At 45.5% G+C, this 13,826-nt stretch overlaps 1 protein-coding gene across 5 annotated transcripts in view; it reads left to right on the forward strand.

The window, feature by feature from the left end:
* The first annotated feature begins 6,356 nt into the window (after positions 1-6,356).
* Positions 6,357-13,826, forward strand: part of LOC147904850 (SET domain-containing protein) — a 158,805-nt gene continuing 151,335 nt past the window's right edge. For 4 of the 5 annotated variants that reach the window (XM_087388705.1, XM_087388697.1, XM_087388714.1 and 1 more), the window contains exon 1: positions 6,357-6,486. The gene's annotated coding sequence lies outside the window, so the exon portion shown is untranslated. The remainder of the gene's footprint in view (positions 6,487-13,826) is intronic. The other variant, XM_087388724.1, reaches the window with a different exon arrangement.

Genomic DNA, 13,826 nt, shown 5'->3' on the forward strand with positions numbered 1-13,826 from the left:
CCCGCCCACACTGTGTGGTTATAATAATTACATATTATATATTATAATCTAAATATTTTCAATTACTAGTCCATTCAACATTTCATGTTTTTAATCTGAATTCTTACAACATTTCTCTCGTTTAATGCATGTTATTGATGCAAGGGAGCAAGGAAATCCAAGATGAATGCAAGATTGAAGGTGACTACACCTTTATTCATATGGTTGTAGTCCATGTGACAATATTGTTAAAACTGCAACGAGGATAAGTTATTGTATTACCTTATTCATGTATTTGTTGACTTCAGCTTCCAAAATATGGACATCACAAAATGAATGATAAATCACCACCCTTATTTGCAGGGAGGATTGGGTCCTTGTAATGGACCCTATATCGCGTCTCATGTCCACTATTTTACTCATTCTCTTTTTTCGTTAAACAATTGATAAAATAGAAGGATTCAGCTTTCAATTTCAAGTTAGTGGTTACGATGGAAAGACTGCCTACCGCAAATCTAGCTGGGTCTGTTTCCACGATGGGGAGATGTGCTGCACATTTGGGCACCGGTGGTGAGAGGGCTCAGGATCTACTTCAAAGCATTCAAGCCACAGGCAGGGTGGAGACAGACTCGAGAGCAACACATGTATATGGTAGAATGCAAATATATAGTAAGGAGGAAAGCATACGAGATGCCTAACTGCCAACGCCACGATTCGTTGGGCATCGTAAGTGTCGAACGTAGCACCTAGGTGGCCGAAGTGGTTTGTTGAGCCACCCAGGTATGTACGTAGATCTACAACACCATCCCATTTTTCCAGCATGCGTGAACTGAAGCGGGTGCGCACTCCTCCCTCGCGAAAACAAGTGCTTTGCCCTCCTCCATGGCCACCGGGTGAGAGGACCAAGCCAAAATTTCCAATTCATTTGCCTTTCTTCGAAGGGCAGCCTAATGAAACCATCAAAAATGGGGGTTGGCGGAGCAAATTTCTCGACCATCAGATTAGATCTCATTTAATAGTCATAATATCTAGCCCACACGGTAATGAGTAAAAGTCCAAGAAAACATGTTGCACGGCCGTCGCCACTTGGATGGGCTTTGGAGCTTGCACAGTCTTTTTTTTTGGGGGTGAAACTAGTGACTATAAAATTAACATGAAATCAATGTACATGACATTAGCTTGCACAGTCTTTTTTTTTTTTTTTGGTGAAACTAGTAACTATAAAATTAACATAAAATCAATGTACATGACATTAGACTCCAAAAGAGAGCCTAATGGAAGAACTCAAAAATAGTGAGAAAACACTTCAAGGCTAGTAGCATCCAAGTCCCTCATAGCATAACTATCATATAGAGATTGCTTGAGGGACATTTTGAAGAAAGCATATGCCTGAGGAAACTATTGTCCCATCCTGAAATGCAATCTCTGTGTCCAAATAGTCCATAGTACCCAAAAACGAGCCCAGTGAAAGAAAAGGAGGAATGGAGACATCTGAGATGAGAAGCATCCAAACATCCAGAAGAGTTTCCCGAATCTGATAGAGGGAAACCGAAGCCGCAGCAAGTGAGAGACATGAGTGATCAATATCCGAGAGTGCGGGCAAGACCAGAACAAATGGGGAACTGTCTCACGGTGATGAGAGCAACGAGGGCAGGAAGAGGAAGCAATACGACGTGCTTCCAATTTCACCCCAATGGAAAAAGCTCCCACTATACATCTCCAAAAGAAAAGCCTCTGTTTCAATGGCAATTTAGCTTTCCAAATTTTCTTGAGTTTTGATTGCCACCAAGATAAAGGCCTATCCAAATTCCAAAGAGTGTTGGCATGCTTATCAATCCATGGCGGTGGAAGAAGAAATCTGTAGACCATCGAGGATGTCAAATTATGCATTGAAAGTGAACAGGTAGCAGGAGACAAGTCAGTGAGATTCCAGTCTAGTAATCTGTCCTGTACAAATAGCGGAGGAACAGGAACAAATGGCTGCAACATAGTTATAAGTATTCTCCAAATGGGCCTATGATGCAGACCCAAGGGGAATGTCCTGCAAGCTTGTGGAAATGAAAGCACATAACCATGTTGATCCACCACATCTCCGACAAATCTTATGCCCAATTTCATAAGATTATATGCTTTAATAGGTGCCTGTAAGGCAAGAGGCGATTCATACACCTTGCTCCAATGGATGCTTTCCAAACGAAGAGAATTACCATGATGGGAGGAAGCACCTGACCATTTAGCATAAGAGAGAATTCTCTTCCAATCATGAATAAAAGTGGTAGAAATAGGACAGCTAGGAATTTTCCCTTGAAATGTAGTCATGACTGCTTCCCAGTGATCTGTAATCCAATGCCCATATGCAAGGGACTTCATGTTTCCACACATAGCTCCTAACATAATAGCCCATGGCTGTTTTTGCTGAAAAAAATCAGCAATCATAGTGCTCTTTCTTGCCAACATATGAAACTGAAGATTGAGAATATTCAGTCCCCCATGAGTCTTAGGAGAACAAACAGACTGCATGGGAAGTAGTCGCAAAGCCTTTTTGTGAGATTTACTTTTCCAAAATATCTCCATAGCCTGGGACATATAGAAAGCCAAATGCTTAAAAGACCAGTGAAGAAGAGGCAAATAAAATTGCACATATGCCATAATGATAGACTGTACTATCCGAAGTCGAACATGTAGAGGCCAAGTTGACAAGTGCCAGTATTCCAGCTTCTTGTTAATCTTTTGAAGCACCCATTTGAGCTGTTGTTGAGGGGTAATATTCCAGCCAATGGGATACCCTAAATGCCTCACAATGGTATGAGAAGAAATAATGTGGCCTGGCTAGAGAAGTGCATGCCAATCAGCTTCTTTCAATGCTAGAATATTCGATTTCTGAAAGTTGATATGCAGTCCAGCAGCTATGCCAAAATCATTCAAAGGATGCATCAAATGAGAGAGGTCATGTTGAGAATTCCTAGGCATGAAATATGAATCATCAGCATATGCCTGTGCAAGAAACGGCTGTGCACCTGGAATTTGCAAGCCATGAAGCTGCCCAGTATCTGCAAGATGGTCCATATGCAACAATAACGGATGAGTAGTAATGGCATACAGTAGCAAACTAAGAGGGCATCCCTGTCTCACTAGTCCATGTCCTTGACAACCCACTACCAAGTAGACACTGCGCAATGGCATGAGAATACAACCAGTAAATAACATGGACCAGCCAAGGGCCAAATCCCAATTTATGCATAGTTTGAGAAATAAAATCCCAATGGACAGTATCAAATGCTTTCGCAATGTCCACTTGCAAAATGAGAACATCTTGTTTAGAATATTTGGCATACTAAATTGCAAGCAAAACATTGGAGACATTGTCAGTAATCTGCCTTCTGAGAACAAACCCATACTGCCTGGGATGAAGTCCTGCCTGCAAGATAAATCAAACCCTAAGGACAATCATCTTGGCAATGAGTTTGTAAATGACTGGCATAAGAGATATGGGCCGCCAATCAGCCATTGTCTCACACAACCTTTTTTTGGGGATCAATTCGACAAGGCCATGTTTCCAAGAAGGAGGAAGAGATTGTTCTGCCCAAGCATGATTGATCATAAGAAGAAGAGCATCCTTGAGATCACCCCAAAATGCACGAAAAAATTCAACAGTCAATCCATCCCAACCAGGAGAGCTGCCTTTACGTAAATGACTCAAAGCATCATCCAGTTCATCATTAAGCATAAATGGCTGCTCCAAAGCATGAGCCTGTTCCCGAGACAATATAGGCTGAACATGCATAAGAAATTGAGACCTAGCTGCATTCACTTGCATCGAATAATCAGGCTGAGGAGAAAAGAGATGCTGAAAATGACTAGAGCATTGCGATTCCAATTTTGATTTAGAGGTGGTCCAGGTGCCATCATCCTGCCTGATCCTGCAAATATCCTCCTTTCGCCTATCCGCATGCAGGCTTTTAAAGAAGGCCTTGGAGGAGCAACCCTTATCCAAGAGGGGTTTCATGCGAGCTCGGATTTGCCACTTCTTTAATTTGCGAAGATCATTTTGATGGATGATATGAACTGCATAAGTGCAAGAATCCTCTTCAGAGGAGGTGAGCTGCCTATAAGAGCTGATTACATCCATTTGTTGCTTGTGAGATTGAGCCCATTTCAGCTTAAGCCTGAGGTTTTCCATGTGACTTCGTCCATAATCTTGAATAACAGCCTGCAAGTGATGGGCAAGACTGCTGATCCAAGTAAAATCCATGTCCTCCTGAGCATGTAAGAGGAGGGGGCGGACATCCACTCTCACCATATTCTGAAATTGTTGATGAAGCAAATAAGCACTATTAATATGGAGTAGATGACGACAAAAAAAAAGCATGTCATCTGTCAATCGTGCTGTAGATAATGTCAAGCATACTGGAAAGTGATCAAACAGCAAGAGGGAATGATCAATCCACAATGCACATGTGAAACTAGCATACTGTTGACCATGCAACAAATACCATCTATCAAGTCGAGCCTAGTAATGAGTGAAAGCATTGTGAAGGTATGTATAACCCATATCTCTATCCCTTGTTGAGAGCCATAAATCTTCTGCATGCAAGAAAGAAAGCATATCCTTCCAATGTCGAAGCTCAGTGGGGATCATGTGAGATCGATGAGTGGTGTTGTCTTGCATGGCAGGCGAGTTATTAAAGTCTCCACACAAAAAAGCATTAGACAGCCATGGATATTGCTTGAGGGAGGCCCACATTTGAGCTCTTATCGCAGAAGTTTGAGAGGCATAAACCGATGCTATTTTATAAAGATCGGCATGACAGATGCATCTAATTACCATCCATCGACCCTGGGGGTCATTGTGAGCAACCGTGGGCTGCATATCATGTTTCACTAGCATGCATACCCCCGAAAAGTGCATTGTACCAGCATAAAAGATGTCATAACTAGCAAAGTGGCCTTGCTGGCCAGCCAAGAAATGTTGATTGTGTTCCTGTAAGGAAATTACATCGGGCTGCATTCTATGTACATAGTGCCAAAAAAGTCTCCACTTATTGACATTGCAAAGACCTTGGACATTGTATGTAATGCAAGTAATTGAAGCAGACATAAAAGATATGTACAGTGGAACCGAGAAACATAGTAAAGGTACAAGGTGTCAGGCCTCAGCCATGACATCGACGTCCACCTGGCCTCCTGGATCAATAGCTCTATCGTCCTCATCATTGTCACATACAAGAATGCCCTTTTTTAGCACATCAACCCACAATCGAGAAGTCAGGCTTTCAGCAAGGGTAGAGGCCTGACCAGGGGTGGAAGTAGAGGCATCCTAATGCCGAGATTGTAACGGTCGTGGCTTAAGTGCAAATACCTTTTTGGGTTGCTGCCAGGCACCCTGGGGAGATTTTGAAATTTTGCCCTTTCCCTTATCCTTTTGCTTGGCTGAAACATGGACCACACTTTCTTTGGGAAGAGCAGATTTAGATGTCACATCACCCAACTTGCTAGGCATAGCCTTAGGCCCCGGACCATAAGTTGGAGGGGTAGTATTTTCTGGAGCAATAGCCGTAGGTGGGAGCTGATGCAAGACTGAAGGACACTGTGAAGCTAGATGGCCAAACTTATGACAAGTAAAACAAGCACTTGCAAATACTCCCCATTTCAAGTCAAAATATTTTTCGCCTAAGGGAACATCCTCCACCTCTACTGCAATGGAAGGAGGGGTTGGGTGATTTGTATCCCAAAGAACACAAAACCGATTTCGATTACCCGAAGGACGGGGTGGGCATACAACTTGCCCTAAAGTAGCTGCCAGACTTGGTAATACTCCGGAAAATCCACTACAGGGCAGTGATGGCGAATGAGGCCGTGATAATCCTTATTTGGCGACCATGGCATGACATGCACCATTTGTCTGCCATAGAATAGAGGGGACATCTCCAATATCTGCTGACGATATGCGGCATCCAAAAAGTGCACTTCATAGAAACCTCGAGAAGCAAAGTATACTCCTTCAACAAAGCAACCTCTCAACAAAGCCTGAACCCATTGAGCCACATCATTTGCAGAAGGTAACTTCCCAGGAAAAAACTGAGAGAATTTCCGGAGAGGAGTAACCAATGAGGGCAGCTTCAACTTATACTTAAGTGCCGGGGGAGGTTTGGCCCACTCCTTCGGGCTCTAGTGGAATTCATCCTTGAGCATATAAAAAACATAGTGTGCATCTTCAGAGGCTGAAGTAGACAAATCACTGTGCGCATCCCACACGCACAACGCCCTACATGTCACGCAACCAAATCATGCCGCCATTTCTACCAATTAGAAATTGACACTTGTCCGATTGGCGCTGCCTCTCCCCTCCGTTGATGGCCAGAAATCGACGCTCCTCCCGGGAATCGACTCCCAACGCCACTTCATAGCTTTTAGCTTTCTCATCTCAACACGTTTCTACCTCCCTTTGTTGCATTTGTCGCCTCCCTTGGCCTCCCGCGAAGGATCGCTCCTAGCAGCTGGAATTTTGTAGGTTCCCCTCTCTGCCCATTGCCTTTTTCGGTTTTAAAACCTCCTCCCCCCCCCCCGCCCTGCCCTCCCCCGAACTTGGAAGAATGGTTTCATGATTGCAGTTGGGTATACGGTTCTTATGGAAGAAGTCATAATCTTGGACCGCATAATCGCTCAAATGCAAAACATTGTTTTAGTACGAATGACCAAGTTTAAAACAATTGCAACAATAGAGCAAATAACAAACACCGTAGCACGAGTGACGGCTTTGTAAAGCCGCAGCATTCCTGCAATCGACGCGCACCTTCAAACCATGGGTTCAACAGAAAGAAGCAGGGGGGCTTTGTTACGGTTCTTGCCCGTCCTAATGATGACCATCCACAGCACAACGGCTGCTGCCCAGCCCCATCAACCTGTTGTGAGCTTCAAGAAGCCTGATGAGGAGCAGTCTTCCCACCTACATGCTCCTGCTATGAGCTCAAGTCAAAGGAAGTGCAGCGCAGCAAGGCAAGGGAGAGGGAGCAAAGAGGTTTGAAGGGATACATGGCATAACATAAATAGCCAATTGGGAATGACATAAGGCCGTTACGGTCATGCCATGCTAAGGGCCTTATGTCATGGAGAGGAAAAAGAGGGGAAATAGCTATTTCCGTTATGCTATGCAAAACTGCACCATGAGAAATAACACTCCATGCTCTAGACCTCAGTGTACTATTTCCCACGCCCTTTATACACTATTTCCCACACCCTTTAGAAGCATTGATGTGACACCTCTATGTTATTGATGTGACATTTTCTTTATAGCCCTCTCTAATTTTCCCTTGGATCGTTCATGTCATGCACCTTGGAAAAAACTTTCAAAATATGCTCTTCCAAGAGGGAAACATCCAAAATAGCCGTACTTGTTTTCTCCCTTTTTTCCTTCCATGACATAAGGCCCATAGTAGGGGCCTCTCGCAAATGTAATACCCACCCCCTCGCAAATGATCTTTTGCAGCTCACCAACCCTCTTGTCATCCCTCTCCCTCCCCTCTCAGCAGCCCTCTCCTCGTCCTTCTCCCTCTCTCTTGCTCCTCTCCCTCCCTTTGCTTCTCCATCGCCCCTCTCTCGAGACCCATTTGAAGGTGGCCCTTGCGTTTGCAGATCTAAGCGAGAGAGCAATCCATCAATCGAAGCACAGAGGGAGATTTGGCTTGTGACGACCTTCAATCTGTAAGGAGATTTGGCTTCATGATCTTCCTCGGTTGGAGTGTAGGTTGTCACCTCCTCATTTGTGAGCCCCAAATGAGGAGAGCATGGGGGAGGGCAACACGGATCTTAGGAAGGCCATGTGGATCTCCACGAGACAGAGATGAGAAAGAGTGCAATGCTGCCACATAGGCAGCACATGGGCTGCCGTGTGGGCAGCATGTACAAGAAGAAATCAGGGCTGCCACTTGGACAGCAGTCAGGCTGCCATGTGGGCAGCATAAGGTTTGTACTTGGTTTGCAGTGGATTTAAAGAGATTTGGTGGACAGAACTGTACGGAACAGAGGCGTGGCCAGTAGAGTTAGTACGGAGCTGGTCAGAGAAGGTCTAGGACTAGGTCGGAGCAGTCAGATGAATAGCAGACTAGATGTGCAGGTTGTGCAGTAGCCTGGAGATGATCTGAAGGTTGGGTCTGTACAGGGATGCATGGTCTACAACACAATGGCGTGTGGACATGTGGATCTGTTGGCACAGGTGTATGGGCCGGGAAAGGGTCTGTAGGCGCTGGACATTGGCTGGACCAGGACCAAGAAGATCTAGGGACTGCCATGCTGCAGTCTGGGGATCATATCAGGGCGTATTTGTAGGCAGATACCAGGTCAGGTCAGTCTGTGGAGTTCATAGACTGGGTCAGCTAGTAGGTTTGCAAAACTCGACCAATCTAGGGCACATCCAGCCATATAAAAAGGGCCCCCAAAGGGGGCACTGGGTAGTTCATTCAGGAGTTAGATTTTGGGCAGATCAGCCCACTTCAAGGAGCAAACCAGGAGCCTTCTAGTGCAGCAAGGGAAGTGGCTGTTTGCAGCAGGCAGAGACCTTAGAAATCTTCGTCAATGGGCTGCCTTCACAGCAACAAAGGAAGATGGAACCAGGGGGAGACTTGTGCCTCACCATTGGCTGCCCACACTACATTAAGGAGCCCAAGGATCCGCAGCAAGCATTGCCTTACAATAGACTGTCTAGCAGGAACAACAAGGAGTGTGATTGCGGGGCACACATATGAGGCCACATAAGCTCTAGAGGAGCAATGCAAGCCAAGTGTTTTGGAGGTGTCATGAGAAGGTTGGAGAATAGGTTTTGAGTGAACAAGTGTCCACTTCTAGTTAGCACTCTGCGGATAGAGGAGGGTGGTATACTAGACACACATTGGACAAATATATATTGCTGTTTCTACATCTCTCTTGTTCATTTACATTGTGTTTGAGCTTCCGCTACGTGTAGGGAGTGTTGCCTAAGCAAGCAACCTCTATCTACTCTCTTTTCTAACGTGGTATCAGAGCCCTGAGCGAGATGCACAAGTGGTAGGAGCTTGAAGGCAAGAAGGAGATCTCGGTTCAGCTTGTAGACATGAACTTCTACATTTGAAGGATAGGTGCCCTTGCGAGGAGGAGGACTTAGATTTTTGGACAGGTGTACAAAATTCCTAAGCCTTTCATATCCTCATCATGGCTATTCAATAAATTTGGGAAAGTAGGCAAGCTTAATGATACAAATTATCCTCTTTGGAAAATGAAGGTCGGGAGCCACTTAGTCGTGAGGTTGAGTTGGGAGATAATGACTTGAGTAGAGGTGATGCCAACGGCCATCACGACTGCGGGCACCGCGATTGCGATCGTGGTTGTGACATTGGTAGATCGGGTAGCAGTGAGACTTGGTGATGCGTGATCGAAGGCCCTGACCATCATTACAGGCACCACTGCGGATTCACTACTTTTGGTATATGGACCATCCTCAAAGGCATGTACGAAGTAGATAATGATGCGAGGATTCTCGACCTCGAGACGGAGTTGTACAACATACAACTAGATGAGGGGGATTTGATACACGAGCACATCACCAAGATGAAGGTGGTTAGGGATCAACTCTCCAGGGTGCCGACAGAAACTCAGTACGAAGACTTTGTATAAATGGATGCTCAAGTATGTGTGGGTGTGTGGATTTGTATGTGTGAGAGCATACTTTTATACTATGGTCTACACCCACTGTTGGGCGCTGATGACGTCAGTGGGGATGTCATAGTAGCTAGTCCCTACTATGCGTGATGGAGTTTATGGTTTTCAATCTTATGAGTGACTCTCGTGAGATTGAAACTGCACTATGTTGTGTTTTTAGAGGATGAGTTTAAGAATGTTCCTGGATTCATCTAGGTATAAGACATGGAAACTGTGAGTGCCTCCTTGAGGTACATGCCTTGTTTTCAAAGCAAGAAAACAAGCGGGTGGATCTACTGGTATTTGCATCCATTATATATTTATTAAACCTTAATAGCATGCTTTGGGAGCAGCGTAACTTTTAAGAAGGGAGCACAGTTATGGAAGTGAAGGTCTTGGGGTGAATCTTTACCCCATAGAGTTATGGAAGTGTAGATCATTGGGCGAAGCTTTCCCGGATAGAATTACAAATATCAGCCCATGCTACCATTTTCAAGGCTTCAATGGGTTGAAGTATACTTAAAGTTCATATGCATGTTTTTTATAAGCTAAAATTTGAGAATTGTATCCTTATAGATGGCTCTTAGATGACATATTCCGATCGATTTGAGTACTTGTAGGGCCAAATTCGGGCCTCATATGAGGAAGTTATGTTAATGTTTGGGTGAAAATTTCTAATTTGAAGCTCTAAATATTAAGCCTCCCCCCTCCAAAACTTGGCAATATTGGCCCAATGGCAATGTGCACATATGCAAGTATGTGATATAGAGAGAGATCCACTTCGTGTCTCTCTTCCTTCAAATAAGTGAGAACGTATTACATCTCAGCATAGGGATAAGCAAGCCTCAAACCGTCAGAATATACAGCATAAAATCAAAGGGATCAGCAAGCCTCAAACCGTTAGAACATGCAGCAGAATAGATGCGAAGAGAGAGAGCACATATACGCAGGAAATGCAAGAGAAGAAGATGCTGGAACTCTGCCCAATCAAATGATGTATACAACAGTGGGGAATAGCCCCTATTTAAAGGCTGTGGGAGGAGCCTCTGGTTGGCTTGATCAGACAAGCTGTAGTTTTGCCATTAAAATTTACCTTGTTTGGGAGGTTTCTTTATTTATGTTTCTTAGGCTACGAGAGATTGGAAGGTGTATGCCTTCCTAGAAGGCAAAAGGGGAAGTGTTGGTATGCCTTCATGTCTCGAATGCAGGTTGTTGGGAGGTGGACATGATGGACCTGTCGAAGCCTTGGTGGTGGAGACCGAACATCTGCAAGTGAAGACACTATGCTGGAGCCAGAAGAGTACTTGCTTGAGAACTCATTGGGAGCTCATGGTCCAGTTTATCAGGAGATATGCTTGGGTTGGGAGATCTATGTGGATCATCCACTAGGGTCTCATCGCTCAGGTTGGTTATTTGGATGCGGGCCCTGCCACAAGGAGGAGAGGTTGAAATAGATCTTGGAAGCACGGTGTTGTTGGAAAGGTTACCTCCCAATCTATAAGCCCCCAAATGAGGAGAGCATGGGGGAGGGAGACCTAGGGCAGGATGTACCCAAAGAAGAGAGAATACATTAGGAAGTTTGCATGGGACGGGATCTGGTGAAGCAGGACCTGCTGGTTGAAAGACAAGGAATGACAACGACTTAATTGTTTCAAAGGGCTTCTCCAATCTGAGCCAAATGGAGCACATGCATCGACGAGTTGGGGTTGGCCCATGATGTATCGGTGAAAGGGGGTGTTGGGGTTTAGGTTGTCGCCTCCAAATCTGTGAGCCCCCAAATGAGGAGAGCATGAGGGAGGGGCAACATACAGATCTCAAAAGGCCATGTGGATCTCCACGGGATAAGAGACGAGAAAGAATGCAAGGCTGCCACATGGGCAGCACATGGGCTGCCATGTGGGTAGCATGTACAAGAAAAAATCGGGCTGCCACATGGACAACAGTCAGGCTGCCATGTGGGCAGCATTAAGGACTGTACCTGGTTGGCAGTGAAGGCTGGAACCGACCTGATTGAAGTAGACCTAGTGGATAGAACTGTACGGAACAGAGGCGTGGCCATCAGGATCAGTACGGAGCTGATCAGAGAATGTCCAGGAACCAGTCAAATGGATAGCAGACTAGACCTGCATGTTGCACAGCAGTCTGGAGCAGTCTAGAGACGATCCGGAGGTTGGTTGTGTGCAGGGACACCTGGCAAATGTCTGCAGCGATGACATGTGAACGTGTGCAGCTGTTGGTGCAAGTGTACGGGCCTGGAAAGGGTCTGTAGGAGATGGACATTGGCTGGAGTCGGACCAAGAAAACAGGTGCAGATCTGGGGACTGCCATGCCGCAGTCTGGGAATCATGTTAGGGCCTATATAGGCAAACGCCAGGTCAGCCAGTCTGTGGAGTTCACGGACTGGGTCGGCTGGTAGATCTGCAAAAGTTGGCCAGTCCAGGGCACATCCAGCCCTATAAAAGGCCAGCAAAGGAGGCATTCTGTATGTCATTCAAGAGTCAAATTTCAGCCTGCCTCAAGGAGCAAATCAGGAGCCTTCTGGTGCAGCAAAGGAAGTGGCTGCTTGCAGCTATCGGGGGTCTCAGAAGTCTTGGTCAAGGGGCTGCTTTCACAGCAGGAAAGGAAGACAGAACAAGGGGGAGACTTGTGTCTAGCAAGGAGGTCAAGGATCTGGGGCAAGCAGTGCCTTACAATAGGCTGACCAGCAGGAGCAGCAAGAAGGCGTGACTGCAGGGGCATACATATGAGGCCCACTTAAGCTCTAGAGGAGCAACGCAAACCAAGTGTTTTGGAGGTGCAACGAGGAGGTAGGAGAACAGGTTTTGAGTGAATAGGGGTCCACATCTAGTTAGCACTCGGTTGATAGAGGCCGGTACACTAGACACACATTTTTTATATGATTTGGTCCACATTGGACAAATATATATTGCTGTTTCTACATCTCTGTTGTGCATTGTTCATTTACTATGCGCACATCTACATAGTATACATCACAGAAGTGATACCACTGTGTGATTCCTGGGCTCTCTGTGTGTGTTTGAGCTTCTGCTGCATGCGGGGAGCATTGGCCTAAGCACACAATCTCTCCCACTCTCGTTTCTAACATCCCCTGCATCTCGATCTGTTCTTCATCCTTTTCTCGCCTTTTTTTGGTCTTCTCCTCTCCTTCATTCCTTAAGTTTTGCAATGCCCTCAAACGCCCTCCAAGTTGCAGCCTGCCGCGATAATTTTTTCTATCTTAAATGGTGCGTTGCCCTATTAGCTAGATTTAGATCTAGATGCTCGTTTGGGAGAGACTAAAATGAAATCGTTTAGACTTCACAAGCAGTTGTAGCTTGAATAAAGAGATTTGGACTACTTTGTGATTAGCCTTCTCCTTTAGTGCTAGCCTTCGTCATGGCTGAGTTTGCCCTTCACCTCCGGAGTGCCGACAGAAACTCAGTACGAAGACTTTGTATAAATGGATGCTTAGGTATGTGTGGGTGTGTGGATCTGTATGTGTGAGAGCATACTTTTATACTATGGTCTACCCCCACTGTTGGGCGCTGATGACGTCAGTGGGGATGTCATAGTAGCTAGTCCCTGCTATGCGTGATGGAGTTTATGGTTTTCAATCTTATGAGTGACTATCGTGAGATTGAAACTGCACTATGTTGTGTTTTTAGAGGATGAGTTTGGGAATGTTCCTGAATTTATCTAGGTATATAGGTTTTGGTTTTCGCCTTTCCTCATAGCTTTCAATTTCCTTTGGCCTACTTGGTTGTAGCTATTCAGCGAACATTTGACATTTTCATATTCTTTATTAGACCAATTGCCTCGGGTTGTCTCTTTTGAAGCATTCTCAGTGTGCCGCGCTCCCAAAAAAGCGTTTGGTAGAGGAGATAAGTTGGACCCTCGAAAAGGGCAGTGGAACTTTGCATAGATCTTATGTTTGGCACTCGTCCCCTTAGCTGTTCTCCCTACCTCCCCTTGCCCCTCTCAGAAGCCCCCTTCTCTGAGCAACCCTCGTTAGGTTGCATTAGCACCGGCTCACCTTCCCCCTTCCTAGCCTGCACCTCACCTAGCCCGTGGTCTCCCAGCCTGCTCGCTGCATAGGCAGCCCTGTCCTTACTGCAAGTATTTCTGTGGAGCATCATTGCTCTTCATTTGGGGTCAGATCCTCCGTGATACGAATTCTT

Source organism: Dipteris shenzhenensis, chromosome 2, assembly GCF_047967505.1.
Source record: "Dipteris shenzhenensis isolate YYH24624 ecotype China chromosome 2, Dip_SZ_1.0, whole genome shotgun sequence".
In the NCBI taxonomy this organism is placed as follows: domain Eukaryota; kingdom Viridiplantae; phylum Streptophyta; class Polypodiopsida; order Gleicheniales; family Dipteridaceae; genus Dipteris; species Dipteris shenzhenensis.